The sequence below is a fragment of the Perca fluviatilis genome, chromosome 8 (genome assembly GCF_010015445.1).
Source record: "Perca fluviatilis chromosome 8, GENO_Pfluv_1.0, whole genome shotgun sequence".
NCBI classification, from domain to species: domain Eukaryota; kingdom Metazoa; phylum Chordata; class Actinopteri; order Perciformes; family Percidae; genus Perca; species Perca fluviatilis.
This window is the reverse complement of record NC_053119.1, coordinates 29,199,636-29,215,735: the sequence shown is the minus strand read 5'-3', so window position 1 is coordinate 29,215,735 and position 16,100 is coordinate 29,199,636.

Here is a 16,100-nt window from a genome sequence, read left to right as displayed (position 1 = left end):
CTTTGTGTGTGTGTTCTGTATATAAAATGTAGGCCTAATAATGTAAATGTAATAAATGTGACTGAGGTCTACTAAAAGTCCTGAAAAGTTTTTAAAAAATACAGTTTGAAAAAAAGGGACATTCTACCAGAAAGGTACATTTCCACTTCTAAAAATCTTTGATGTAAAAAAGTTTTTTTTTTTAAATCTGAACATTAAGCCATATGAAGGACATGTTAAACTATGAGAAACACATATCGTGCCATCTCAGCATGTTTTTATGCCTGAATAAAAAACATTTAAACAGCATTTCACCCCCTATAATGTCAGGCCCTGTCACGGACAAATCTCTAAATGTCAGAAAGGTTTCCTAATGACTTTCTTTGATAGAAATAGCATTTTCTTATTGATCACATGTCCCTGATTGTATCTGGCATGATTTTGTAACTCCTATAATAAATACAAGTGACTTTTGGTTAATTGTATAGATGGTAAGCACAGAATAACCGCTAGCTACTCATAAGATTGTAAAAAAATCTTCCTTTACATCCCAGATTTTTACAAATATGCAATAGTGGATATATACCCCCGCCTTTGTGTACACATTTAAAGAGATTAATTCATGAATAATTTCTTAAATAGTCAATTTTTATATCATAATGTGATGTGTGACAGGACTGACCGTGACGTGACAGGACTGACTGTGACGTGACAGGACTGACTTGACAGGATTTTCTTGATGCAGGAAAATTTATTCCTATTTGAAATTATTATTATTTTATTGTTAATGTTATGAGACTAATATGGTCATGTTCAGCCAATATAACATAATATAATATGAAACCTAATTTATTAAAACATGACCAACAACTGATAGTCGAAACATCTTTTTTAATTTAATAACTGATATAGTCCAAACATTTTAATTCAATAAGAATATTCAATATAACAACTTTCATTTAGAAATGATTTAACAATTTCTTTAAAATTCATCGAAATTTCCTTTAACAGTTCATTTAACAATTCACTGAAATTTCATTTAACATTAATTTCATAACATATACACACACACACACACACACACACACACACACTAATGATAACAATGAACAATTAGAATTCCATAAATGTATTACATAAAAAACAAAAAACATGTTATGTTGACACACACACATACACACACACACACACACACACACACACACACACACATTTTAATCTTTATACTCCGCAAGCTTTGCCCAAATGTCTTTTTGGATCTCATGGTGACGGTTGGTTACAGGCTGAGGAGGTGGAATGAACTGAATGACGTGCTCAAATAAGTACCAGATCATGTCCTCTCTAGTGGGCCAGAAGAAGCGGTTCACTCCTACACGGTGCATGCATCTTACTTGTACCTGAACCTCATCAATGGCAGTAATGATGCCTGGGTAGAGGTCTCCGTCATATTTTATTACACACCACTTTTCTATCACTTCTGGACCCCATTCAATTTCTTCTGTTGTTGGTGGTGAGCTTGTTGTGGCAAAGCTGAAGGCCTTGGTGTTATAGCATGTGCACTGTAGAATCTTGTCTACAGTGCACATGCAGCTCACATCGCGGTACACCATCTGCCCAGGAGAGGTAGTGACCACCTGGTGTATCCTCATAGTGGATGGGACTTGGGGGATGCCGTCTGGCATGTCCTTCATTGCTCTGTCAATGGACACTTCACTTACATAGAACAGTTTCAGAGTGGTGCCTGTGTGCACCAAGGCCTCAAACAGATCCATTGCACTTTTGATGTCGCGTCCGTGGCTCACCAAGCGATCCGCACACCTCTTTACAACACCTCCAACCCCATCTGGCGCCCCTTTCCCGTGGCTTGCCTCAAAAAAATTCCACGTCCCAGCTTGGAATCCCTTTTTGTGGAGGAGGGAGGTGAATAGGTAAAAGTTCCCCTTCTGGCGGTACTGTGTGCAAGGTCCATCGCTAAAGAAATGGACCACTGTGACAGCAGGAAAGGCATTCTTGACATGAGACAGAATGGGGCCATGCTCCCATATTGCTGGGGGCCCCTTTAGCCGTGATGGTGAGATGGTGCTGAAGCAGAGTGGTTCAGCAACTGGGCCTACATATAAAACTCCAGTGTGCAGTGTTGCTTGCTCATGGGATGCACCAAAGTGCACTGCCTGGATCTCAGATGCGTATTTACATATGTAATTCTCAGAAAAGTCCACATGTATAATGCATTCGTTCTCAGCCATGTTCCTCTTCAGTTCCCTGCAGTATCTGTACTGTTGTCGGATGTTGAATGCATGGCGTTTGAATTTAACCAGCATGCCGTTGAAGAGCTCAATGAGATCATCAAGCATGATCTCAACCTCCTTTTTGACTGTCTTCTTGAAAGTTGTTTCAATGCTTTCCTTTGTTTGTCCTGTCGTGGCTTCTGTGACCCACTGCATGTACGACACCCGGGCTGAGCCTTCAAATTCCCTGAGAAATGGGACGTTCTTCTCTTTGCATTTCCCACAGTCATTGTACATGCACTCTTTCTTGGTTTGGTCACAACAGATCTCTGTCATCAACGTTTCCAGGTCAGGGGTGTTAAGCAACTTCATGCTGCAAAGCTTTTGAGCTACAAAGCCCAAGTTCTCGTGCAATTTGCACAAGCATGTTTCCCTATCAGAAAGGGTTGGGTGCACAACCCAATAGGGCCGTAGTCGGCAAAACAGAGAATATGACACCGATTTTCTTGGATTCTCTGCCAAGTATTTCTTGTGCAGGTTCTTCAGTGTGTCCACAAGGAATCTTTTTTACATCCTGACCTTGGCTTGTGTTACAGTCTGTTTTTTCCCCGTTGTCATACGGCTGATGTCGTCTCTGGTATAAAAGGTTCTTACATTGTTTTTGTATACCTCTTCCATGCGGACACATTTCTTTCTTGAGAAGGAGTATGGATTCCCTCCTACTGACTTCCATCGCCTTTGGGTAAAGCCAAGGGTACTTTGAGCATATTTCTGTAACCTGTATTTTTTTACAATGTTCCCTGTCACCAAGGTACTGATCTGTCTTCTTTCCTGACTATTACCTGCTTGTTGAATGTGTTGCTGTAGGTCTCCAATCAATGCTTCATGGTACAGGGATTTCCTTGCACTTGGAGTGTTTCTTGGTCTCGCATATCTTGCTTTTGTTGCTGGAGACCCTGACCTCATCAGCACCCGTTGGAACCTTTTTTTATATCGCTCTTTTTCTCTTTTTTCAGCAGCTAAGGCCTCTTGTAGCTTTTTCACTTCATCCTGGAGTTTCTTCCTCTCTTTCTTGGAACGCTTTCGCCCCTCTATCTTTTGTCTGCAACATATCACACATATTGTCACACAACCATTAACAGTCATTAAAAGCTTACACTACTCTATTAAGTTACTGTGTAGTTGGAAATGGAAATATGACTTCAAAATGTATAAAGGGTAGGCTAGGCTATTTACTATGATACAGCAAATTTAATCAATAGACATGTAACTGTGTACAATGTAACTGTGGTACCACATCATAATACAGCTTAGTAATATCCATCCATCCATCCATCTTCGTCCGCTTATCCGGTGTCGGGTCGCGGGGGGAGCAGCTCCAGCAGGGGACCCCAAACTTCCCTTTCCCGAGCAACATTAACCAGCTCCGACTGGGGGATCCCGAGGCGTTCCCAGGCCAGGTTGGAGATATAATCCCTCCACCTAGTCCTGGGTCTTCCCCGAGGCCTCCTCCCAGCTGGACGTGCCTGGAACACCTCCCTAAGGGAGGCGCCCAGGGGCATCCTCACCAGATGCCCGAACCACCTCAACTGGCTCCTTTCGCGCCACAAAGGAGCAGCGGCTCTCCGAAAGCTCCTCACGGATGACTGAGCTTCTCACCCTATCTCTAAAGGGAGACGCCAGCCACCATCCTGAGGAAACCCATTTCGGCCGCTTGCACCCTGGATCTCGTTCTTTCGGTCATGACCCAGCCTTCATGACCATAGGTGAGGGTAGGAACGAAAACTGACCGGTAGATCGAGAGCTTTGCCTTCTGGCTCAGCTCTCTTTTCGTCACAACGGTGCGATAGATGGAATGTAATACCGCACCCGCTGCACCGATTCTCCGACCAATCTCCCGCTCCATTGTCCCCTCACTCGCGAACAAAACCCCAAGGTACTTGAACTCCTTCACTTGGGGTAAGGACTCATTCCCTACCTGGAGAAGGCATTCCATCGGTTTCCTGCTGAGAACCATGGCCTCCGATTTAGAGGTGCTGATCCTCATCCCAACCGCTTCACATTCGGCTGCGAACCGATCCAGTGAGTGCTGAAGGTCGCAGGCCGATGATGCCATCAGGACCACATCATCTGCAAAAAGCAGCGATGAGATCCCCAGCCCACCGAACTGCAACCCCTCCCCACCCCGACTACGCCTTGATATCCTGTCCATAAATATTACAAACAGGATTGGTGACAAAGCGCAGCCCTGGCGGAGGCCAACCCTCACCTGAAACGAGTCCGACTTACTGCCGAGAACCCGGACACAGCTCTCACTTTGGTCGTACAGAGATTGGATGGCCCTGAGGAGAGACCCCCTCACCCCATACTCCCGCAGCACCTCCCACAGTATCTCCCGGGGGACCCGGTCATACGCCTTCTCCAAATCCACAAAACACATGTAGACCGGTTGGGCATACTCCCAGGCCCCCTCCAGGATCCTTGCGAGAGTGAAGAGCTGGTCCGTTGTTCCACGACCAGGACGGAATCCGCATTGTTCCTCCTCAACCTGAGGTTCGACTATCGGCCGAACCCTCCTTTCCAGCACCTTGGAGTAGACTTTACCAGGGGAGGCTGAGAAGTGTGATACCCCTGTAATTGGCACACACCCTCTGGTCCCCCTTTTTAAAAGGGGAACCACCACCCAAGTCTGCCACTCCTTTGCCACTCTTCCAGACTTCCACGCAATGTTGAAGAAGCGTGTCAACCAGGACAGCCCCTCCACACCCAGAGCCTTGAGCATTTCTGGACCGGATCTCATCAATCCCCGGGGCTTTGCCACTGTGGAGTTGTTTGACTACATCAGTGACTTCCGCCCGGGAAATCGACACCAATCCCCGTCATCCTCCAGCTCTGCCTCTAACATAGAGGCGTTATTAGTCGGATTCAGGAGTTCCTCAAAATGCTCCTTCCACCGCCCTATTACCTCCTCAGTTGAGGTCAACAGTGTCCCATCCTTACTGTACACAGCTTGGATGGTTCCCCGCTTCCCCCTCCTGAGGTGGCGAACAGTTTTCCAGAAGCACTTTGGTGCCGACCGAAAGTCCTTCTCCATGTCTTCTCCAAACTTCTCCCACACCCGCTGCTTTGCCTCTTTCACGGCAGAGGCTGCAGCCCCCGGGCCCTTTGGTACCCTGCAACTGCCTCCGGAGTCCTCTGGGATAACATATCCCGGAAGGACTCCTTCTTCAGTCGGACGGCTTTCCTGACCACCGGTGTCCACCACGGTGTTCGTGGGTTACCGCCCCTTGAGGCACCTAAGACCCTAAGACCACAGCTCCTCGCCGCAGCTTCAGCAATGGAAACTTTGAACATTGTCCACTCTGGTTCAATGCCCCCAGCCTCCACAGGGATGCGAAAAAAAGCTCCGCCGGAGATGCGAGTTGAAAGTCCGTTGGACAGGGGCCTCCTCAGACGTTCCCAATTTACCCGCACTACACGTTTGGGCTTACCAGGTCTGTCCAGAGTCTTCCCCACCCCTGACCCAACTCACCACCAGATGGTGATCGGTTGACAGCTCTGCCCCTCTCTTCACCCGAGTGTCCAAAACATACGGCCTCAGATCAGATGAAACGATTATAAAATCGATCATTGACCTTCGGCCTAGGGTGCTCTGGTACCAGGTACACTTATGAGCATCCCTATGTTCGAACATGGTGTTCGTTATAGACAATCCATGACTAGCACAGAAGTCCAACAACAACCACTCTGGTTTAGATCAGGGAGGCCGTTCCTCCCAATCACGCCTCTCCAGGTGTCTCCATCATCCCCCAGCAGAACAATGGAGTCCCCCACTGGCGCCCCATGCAGGACTCCACTCAAGGTCTCCAAGAAGGCCGAATACTCCGAACTCCTGTTTGGTGCATATGCACACACAACAGTCAGAGTTTTCCCCCCCACAACCCGCAGGCAGGGGAGGCGACCCTCTGTCCACCGGGGTAAACTCCAACGTAGCGGCGCTCAGCCGGGGGCTTGTTAGTATCCCCACACCCGCCCGGCGCCGCACACCCTGAGCAACTCCGGAGAAGAAAAGAGTCCAACCCCTATCCAGGAGTACAGTTCCAGAACCGAGACTGTGCGTAGAGGTAAGCCCCACCAGATCTAACCGGTAGCGCTCCACCTCCCGCACCAGTTCCGGCTCCTTCCCCCACAGAGAGGTGACGTTCCACGTCCCCAGAGCCAGCGTCTGCTGCCCGGGTCTCGTCCGTCCGAGGCCCTGACCTTCACTGCCACCCATGTGGCGCGCACGGACCCAGCGGTTCCTCCCACAGGTGGTGGGCCCATGGGCTGGAGAGATGGGAGCCACGTAGCTTGTTCGGGCTGTGCCCGGCCGGGCTCCGTGGCAAACCCGGCCACCAGGCTTCGCCCGACGAGCCCGCCGTCTGGGCCTGGCTCCAGACGGGGGCCCCGGGCTTCCTCCGGGCAGGGTCACTCCATTTCTACCTTGTTTTTCCATTGGGGTTTTTGAACCATTCTTTGTCTGGCCCCTCACCTGAGACCACTTTGCCTTGGGAGACCCTACCAGGAGCACAAAGCTCCAGACAACACAGCCCTCAGGTTCACAGAGACACACAAACCTCTCCACCACGATAAGGTGATGGTTCACGGAGAAGAGCTTAGTAATAACCATGCTAATATTTACATTATTATATGGTAATGACATATGTGCATGTCATATCCTTGGTAATAATGTAGATATTACAATGGTATTACCTTTATTACCAAACTGTAATATGAAGTGGCACCATGAGGGTAGTTGTTTCTAACCTTGAAAGCCCTGGCTCTGGCCCTGGCTCTGGAACTGTGGCCAATCTCTTGAGCCTAGAACTTCTCTGTTGCTCTCTCCATAATTTCCGCCTATGTCTTTGGTCTCGCTTATTCAACTCATGAACTCTTTTCCTCCTATCCTTTTTCCTGCCTCCATTGCTCCCTTTCTTTCTGAAGATGTTTCTCCTTTCTCTCAGGATCTGCATTTCGTCGGGTTCGACATTGCCTTTGTCTCTCAGCTGCACTAACTGGAGCCATCTAACTGTAATCTGTATAAATTGAAATATTTACAGTCATTATTACTCAAAGCTTATACTTATTAGAATTATATATGTATTGCAATTTTATTCATATTACAAAATGCAATACGCACAAAGGCAGTCATAGGCCTAAAGAGGGAACATATTCAAAACGTTTGTTATAAAAGCATAAAAAGCTATACATTCACAGTGTATGTTTGTAATATAATATATTTATAAAATGTTTTACTACGACATGTTTTAAATACATATTATATGCAATTAAGGTAATAAAAAGAAACAGTATCATTCATTTGTCAGGCCCTATCACACAGGGCCGTGACCAGCCGTGACAGGGCCTGACGTGACGGGGCCTGACAGTCGGCCATTTTAACTGCCATTACTCAGCATGCTAGCTTCCAAGCATAAAACACTGTTAGCTTATAAGCAAGGCATTTCAGTAACATTTTAGACATGTTTTGGTTTTCCAAAACTTTCATTCTATTCTAGGATATTTTAGTGTGACAGTGACTGACCCTTTAGCTCGTCCTCCTCAAAGGAAACATGCAAAAACTAGCTTTAAATCATAAAATGCATTGAGAAAAACTTACCCTTCATCAGTGTCAGCATCAACTCAGTCAAATGATGTCATGTCCTCTGAGTCATACCCTTAAAGGCGTATTACACACTTTTTATGTCGTTTTTTATATAACGTGACAGGGCTGACCGAAAACATGGGGATAGCTGTAAAATACAATTTATTTGTGGAATTTATGTAGCATTTTATGTTTTTAATCAGTTAATGTGAATGATAACAACTTAAACCTTTAATTAATAGTTTTTGTTTTCTAAATAACAGTTTTCAGAATAAGAAAATTTTGGACGAGGTAGTTCAAATTTGGCTGAGGACAGACCATTTTTCAGAATTTGTAATTTTCAAAAGTGTTTTTAATTAAGAATAAAACATCTAAGGACCTAATAAATTACATATTCCTTTAAAGTGCAACTCACAGAAATCACCCATTTAGTCATTTTCTGTCAGTTTTTGATTATACAAGTTAAATTCACTGTAACAATTCCAGGACAGATAATGTACGTTTCTGGTAGAATGTCCCAAAAATACAGAAGCCAGTTGGGTGATTGTCAGACGTTGCTGACCTGAGTTAGGGGGGGGGCAGTCACATTTCGGCAGGTCCCATATAGGCTACCCCTGCCAAAAAAGGACTGCACCCCCATAACTCAGGATTGCAAAGGCTGACAAAGACAAACTTTTCGGGACTTTTAGTAGACCTCATAACATGCAAGTAGGCCTATAGCAAATTGTGTGATTGTCAGACGTTGCTGACCTGAGTTAGGGGGGGGGCAGTCACATTTCGACAGGCAGTCTTTTTTCGGCACAACACCGGTCAGAGCGGCGTGTTTACTTTGTGTCTCGGTCCTCCGGTGCATCCAGTGACGGGCTCCGGTCAGTTTTTAATTAGCCTACATTTAGTAACAGTTAATTTTGTTACAGTATTAACTTAATCCTAGGAAAAGCAAAACATATATAAGACCTTTGTAACGAAATCCAAGACTTTGTATACCAAATGCAAGGCTTTATTAATAATAATATTAATAATATTTCTCCAAAGTTGACAGGTAGGGTATGTAAATTAATTCATTTCACAATTTCACCTTTCTACATCAAATCAGTTTACCTTTGCAAGCACCGACCTCGCTTGGGGAAATCCATAGATATATGGGGGAAACCAACCAAACTAAACGGGTATGAGGGAGGAATAATCATAAACAGGAATAACACTTTCATCTGATGCTTTCGTTTTACTATCCAATATCCCATGGATGTATTAAGAGAAGGAACCCGATGCTGTGATTGGTCAAACTCTTCTTCTTTAGTTTTTTTTCCAGCATGCTCGTGGTTGCTACGCTGTTTATCCATAGGTTTTAGCCTATGGTTTTAGCCACCTACTACCATCAAGTGACTGAGACGGTTACTGCGCGTCAACGAGTGAACTCAAAGCAGTCACCTGATTTTCATGTAGTTTAAAGTGAAAAATCGTATCACCGTATTTTGATGTCAAAATGCGTATCTACTACGCAAAATGAGTACAGGTTGGCAGGTCTGTAAATATTATATATGATCTTCAACTTTATCACTAAGGCTTGTTTGGATTTGGATTAAATTTGCAGCAATTCCTGAACCAAGTTTTTTGCTTTTTCTCTGCCATCATGATTCGGTGTAACAACTGCCAGTGTCATTCGTACACTGATCAGCATTCATGAGGTGCTTTGCATTGACTATTTATGGTTAAAAATGGGCGTGTACAGGGCGGGATAAGAGGCTGATTCACGTACGCACGCTTGTAAGTAATCTCTGATTTATAAAGAGAACATTGCTTACAGGTGTGCGTACACACGGTTTTATAAATCTGACTTTTTTTCAGCGTACACCATTTTGGGCTTTTGGGCGTACGTACACTTATAGTAAGGATCCTACGCACAGTTTTATAAATGTGACTTTCCTGTCATTGACATGCAAAGCTATGAACTTGATCAACAACAAAATGCGTAGCAAGCAGCCTTTCCGAAACATGTCCTACAGCATCCTGGACAACATCAATGTACACATAGAGGCAAGATTCAAGAATTTGGCTTTAGTTGACTGTAAAAACTTTTAATTAGCTGTCAGCCCTCTTTGATGAAGCAAAACTGCATAGCCTCGCCAAATATGGGAAGTGCTTTGAGTTTGTCAGGCTAACAGCCGACCTCATCAGATCATGCAGTTCACAGATGGTCAAGGACAAATCACCTCTTCAACTGCTGGCATTCCTAGATGAAAAAAATACCATCATTAACCGTTAACTGATAAGAAGGTACATACTTTCTGCGCTCAGCGTTTGTAGACAGCTGCAGACTTGTACCGGTCGTACAGCCACGATGTTCTGTGCAGTGTCGTGGACACATGCAGCCACTGTCCTGGAAACGCTTGTGCAAGCAGTAAATGACTGCGGAGAGTATCCAAGCCTGTCTCCACTGCATCCACTGAGAGGTTTTCAGCTGTTTGTCTGCCTGGCATACTCTGTGTAGGATGGCCGATTTAACCCGCCAGTACTTGTCGATATAGTGGCATGTGTCACGTAGCTCTCTACTGTGACACATGCCAACAGAGAGCCACGAAATTAGCAGAAAAAAGAGCTTAAAATGCAATTTGCGGAGTTTGCATTACCAAGGTAACTAGCAGTTAATAAATACATTGTATAGCCTATTTTTCTTTTACAAAGCAAAAAACGTTTTGAAAAAATGTTTTGTTTTGATAATATTGTTTCTAACTGTTTAACTGATATTATATCATGGTCTGTTTGGTCGCAACAGTGGACAGTACTCATAGATTATTAGTTGTTCGGGAAAGTCTTGATATTGATTTGGGGACAATAATGGCTAATAGCTAGCTTGTCTTATTGTTAAATATACTGTCAAATTATATTCATACCGTACACAATGTTTAACTTTAAATTTTGCTAGCATACCTTTAGCTTTCTGGCTCGTAGCTGAGCTAAAGAGTTCTATGAGCTGAGCGGACTATAAGTACCTCACGTTGCTAAGCATGACAAGCCGTATCTAAGGTCCATCCTATTTACTGGAGCAGTAAAAACTAAAAAGTAGCCACCCTTTGCTTTTTTATTAATAAGGGAAAAAAATCCACTAATTAACCAATTACTAATAATAAAAAATTAAAAAGTTAATAACTAATTAACTAACAAAGCACACCTGTGAAGTGAAAACCATTTCAGGTGACTACCTCATGAAGCTCATTGAGAGAACACCAAGGGTTTGCAGAGTTATCAAAAAAAGCAAAGGGTGGCTACTTTGAGGAATCTCAAGTATAAGACATGTTTTCAGTTATTTCACACTTTTTTGTTAAGGACATAATTCCATATGTGTTCATTCATAGTTTTGATGCCTTCAGTGAGAATCTACAATGTAAATAGTCATGAAAATAAAGAAACACTGAATGAGAAGGTGTGTCCAAACTTTTGGCCTGTACTGTGTGTGTGTATGTATGTATATATATATATATATATATATATATATATATATATATTTTTTTTTTATGTTTCTCTGAGATGTAGTCGGAATAGATGTGTTTTTAGTCTTCGGCGGTAGATGTGTAGGCTTTTGGCCATCCTGATGTCAATAGGGAGCTCATTCCACCATTTAGGAGCCAGGACAGCAAACAGTTGGGATTTCGTTGAGTGATTAGTTGTCCCTCGCTGTGAGGGGGCAGCAAGCAGGTTGGCTGATGCAGAGCGGAGTGGGCAGGTTGGGGTAGAGGGTTTGACCATGTCCTGGATGTACCAGGGAACAGAGTTCATTTTTGAAAAGGAAATTAGATTTTGATTGTAAAATGTTTTACATGGTTAAAGATTGCGATCTTGTGTTGTAAGTTTATTTTTCTCTGGAGCAGCCATATTCTCCTTTTAGCAAATTCTCCTAGCGGCTGGGATTGAGGCAGAGGGACGGTGTGGTGTGATAGCTAGCTAATTCTCCTTTTCATTTGTGGTCTGATAACCATACAACCAATCTGGGGTAACAACGGTTTTACACCTGGCACAAGAAATATGGGTTTTAAAATCTGGGTAGCAGGGCTGGACTGGCCATCTGGCATACCCGGCATTTTCCCGGTGGGCCGACAGACTTTTGGGCCGAACCGCCGATATAAATAGGCCTGTTGAAGGTAGATGCGGAGAGTAGCCTTGAGCAGGTATTAACACTCAAGGTGAGGCAAAGGTGATGTGAAAAAATGATGGGCTTTATTATCAATGACCCAAGTAAGGTCCATAAGAAAAAATGACAATAGAAAGAATTAACAAAATTAAGGAAAGTAACTAAAAAGCACTTTCAAAAAAAGATAAAATTCAAATTGACTTAAGTCAAAACAATCAAAAGTATAAATACAACACTATTCGCTAGTAGACCTTAAATCAGGTTTAACGTGGAGATCCTCCAGCAGACTTACGTCCTACTACCTTCACGTATACTCCAGCTCTCTTCCCCTGAGCAAACACATGGCCACCCTATATAGCCTGACGCCACCCCTCAAATTGGAACATACCAACTTGTAAAACTCCGAGGGTGGCTCAGGTGTAGTGAGCCGTAATGGCTTCATACAGCACACATAAATATACAACAATCTAAATAGATACAACATATAATTTATACAATAGGTATTACCATTAACCACAGCCACAAGGTATCTTGTTGGCTGTAAAATATAATACACCACAAGTCATGTTTGTGACAATCTATAGCTTTTAAACAATAAACTATGATAAATGCATTTAGCTAAGCCTATCAAATAGTAAATCACCGCAGCAATAGATGTTAAAAATTTGTGCACAAAACTACGGGATTAATACAGGGAATTCGATAAATGACAGACAATATAAAACCAGTATAAATAACCGGACATAGACCGTCAAACAAACATGTACAAGCAACATTCTTCACTCAGTCTTTGAGATTAAAACAGGTAGCGCATCGCTACCGTGACGGCAGCCATGCGCCCCGTCACAAGGCCTTTTTTTATTTTTTGGCCAGGCCGGCCCATAAAGAACTCACTGCGGCCCATTGGTTAATTTTCTTTATTGGCACTGGCCTGACCCAATCAAATCCAGGATCCCCCTTCCCCATTCCGGGCCGCAAATTTACGAATCCCACTATGGCCACGCCTCCCGGCCCTGAGACACGAGCTGTAATAGTTATGCTGGAAGTTTAGCATTCACGTTAAAATGGACAAACGACCACCAAAGTGCAAGGGAGGTGCAGAGAAATTACAGGAGAAAAAGATTAAGAATCTACAGGCGGATTCCTCAAAAATTTCGGACATGTTTGGGGCTGTAGCTTCTTCAACATCAGCATTACCTGAAGTAGAGGAAGGAGGAGGAGGAGGAGGAGGAGAGGTGGCTGGCTATACAGAGAAGCAGAAACAACATGATCATGACAGGGAAGAAGCCGAGTGACCATGACAGGGCCATGGGAGCGATTGAGGAAAAGAAGGAAGAGAGAGTAGATGACGATATGGTAAGGAGTAGGCAAATTAACAGGGACTTTCATGAAGGGAGGGAGGCTGTGTGTGTGTGTGTGTGTGTGTGTGTGTGTGTGTGTGTGTGTGTGTGTGCGTGCGGACGCGTGCCACGTCATAACGATAACAAGCAGTTTGGCTGTAACATTAAAGTTAGTGGCTGTCAGGTAACCTAACTGTTTAAGCTTACATTGAAAATGCTGGCGGTTAGCCTGTTGGCTAGCTGAAAAGTCTGTGGGATCTATAAAATCAGTGTTGATACAAGCATCAGTGTTCCTTGAATAGCTTAAGCCTAGTTCACACGGGACGATTTTAAAATTGTCGGCTGATTTTCCAATCCTGAGAGACCCCACACACGGCGATAAAAAATCACGGGTCTAACAGTTTTGGTCGTACAGTGTGTGGCGCACATCACACACAAACCGATTTGACTGCCGAGCATTCCCAGGTCAGACGGGAAATCTCGCAAAATCCCTCGATATCAAACGCAACTTCAGAGTAAACAATCATGGTGGATGCAGTGGCAATAGTTTGTAGTTTGTTTTTAACCGAAAAAAAAACGTTATCAAAAGAAAAGGCGATGGTCAAAGAAGTGGAGACATGGACTATACTCAGCTACATCATGATATGGAGGTGAGTTGTTTTTTCTCATAGAAATGTCGTTACGTACTACACAGATTAATTACCGTTGAAATACACGTTCATATATTCGTTTCCATGTACTCTGGTGGACTGCAGTTGTGGATGTAGTTATGCCCATCGACTTTATTGTATGCCCACAGTCTACAGGCTGCGTGCTCGTTTGTCCCCGGGGGACTCCACACACGAGGAGAAATCGGGCCAAAAAAATCCAACATGTTGGATATCCCCGATTTGAGATCGGAGCGGTCCCGACGTCCTTCCGAGCAGACGAGAGCAGTCTTAACACACCACACACGGCAGGAATATCTGATCAGATTATTTTACGATAATCGGAGCATCCTTAAGATTGTCGGGAGGGGTGAATCGGGGCTAAAATCGGCCTAATTATCCTGCCGTCTGTACCAGGCTTTAATTAGCTTCTCTTGTATTGGTGCTCTTTTCCAGGGCATATACTGTAGTACTTTCAGCTTTATTGTAGCTTTTGGGAAGGGTTATAGTTATTTAGTATTTAGCAGACACTTATGTCCAAAGTGACAAAATATGAATCTTACAATAGTTAAAAATTTTTTAAAAATTAACAGTAAACTGTTTTTAAAGTTGCTAAGCCAATATTAAGCAAAATAGTAATAATATCAATAATGACAATACAATATCAATAATAAAAACTAATAAAAATACCATAAATATACAAATCATAACTCTAAGAATGAATGAATTATTTAAGTGTAAGACCAACAGATTTTCTCTGCCAACAGTCTTGACACCCCTCTTGAAGGATCCAAAACGATCACATGAACGCTGAACACTAGGCAACTCGTATCATAGCCTGCACGCATATTTTAAGAGGACTGTCTGCAGGGAATGTGTCTGACCAATCACTGTGGGTGTGGGCCGCCTGGGCCAAAAATGCCAGGGCCAGTTTTTTGTCCCAGTCCAGCCCTGCTGGGTAGACAAAAGCAAAAATCACAAAACTGTATCTCTTTCATAATATTTTGTCTTTTGAAGATTTGAGACAAAAGTATGATATTCATTTGAAATATATAATGTATATGTAGATAAGCCACATATCTAAGACATATAACTCCCTAGCTTTACCTACTCTTTGGGAGAGTGGAGAAATCGTTTAAACAGCTGTCAGAAATAAGGGATTTTAACAACAAACTGAAGAAAAACCAGAGGAAGGGAATTCTGATTAAATGCTAGTTCTACTCATTGAAATTGAAGTCACATGAAGAATCAATATACCATTTCTCTGGGAGAGGGTTTTTCTTCTTGTTCAATTATATTTGTATATTCTGTAGGTTCTAAATATATTTTTAAAAAAACAATAAAAATGTATCTAATAAAAATATACCATTTCTCCCACTGGTCCTCCCACTTCTCCACATCCTCAGCAGGGTCCATCACCAGTAACAACAGCATGGACTGGGCAGGGAAGAGTGGTTCAGCAGCCTCTCTGGACGGAGCTAAATTTGGAGTTCTCTCTGCGTCCAAATGTCGTAAGATAACTGGAGTCTGTCCTAGGTCTACGCCATTTCTTCTGAGCCTGTCTCAGTTTTGGTCAAGTTAAGCCAGTACTGCAGCTACAGCTGGTCTTGGGTCTACTGAAGCAGAAGACATGGGTCTAGTGCAGAGATAGTCCTGGGTCTCCGGGGGCAGCAGACCTGGGATAATTGAACAGGTGGTCCTTGGTCTACTGGAGCAAAGACCTGGGTCTATTGAAGAGGTAGTCCTGGGTCTACTGAAGTAGCGTTCCAGGGTCTAATGAAGAGGTGGCTCTGGGTCTACTGGATCAAAGGTCCTGGGTCTATTGAAGAGGTGGCTCTGGATCCACTGGATCAAAGGTCCTGGGTATATTGAAGAGGTGGTCTTGGGTATACTAAAGAAGTGATCCTGGATCTGTTAGAGGGGCAGACCACTACTGAAGAGATAGCCCTTGGACTGAGACTGTTTATGTTCTGGTTTGTTGGTAGATGAAAGAACTCTTTCTTTCTCTGTCGCTGGTCTCAGCACAGTAAGGCAATAGCATGCTTCTCTGTTAGAGAAATCCAGTGAATGCCCTTGCTGCCCTTTTTTTTTTCTCTCTCTCTCTCTCTCTCTCTCTCTCTCCAGGATAGGGACAGC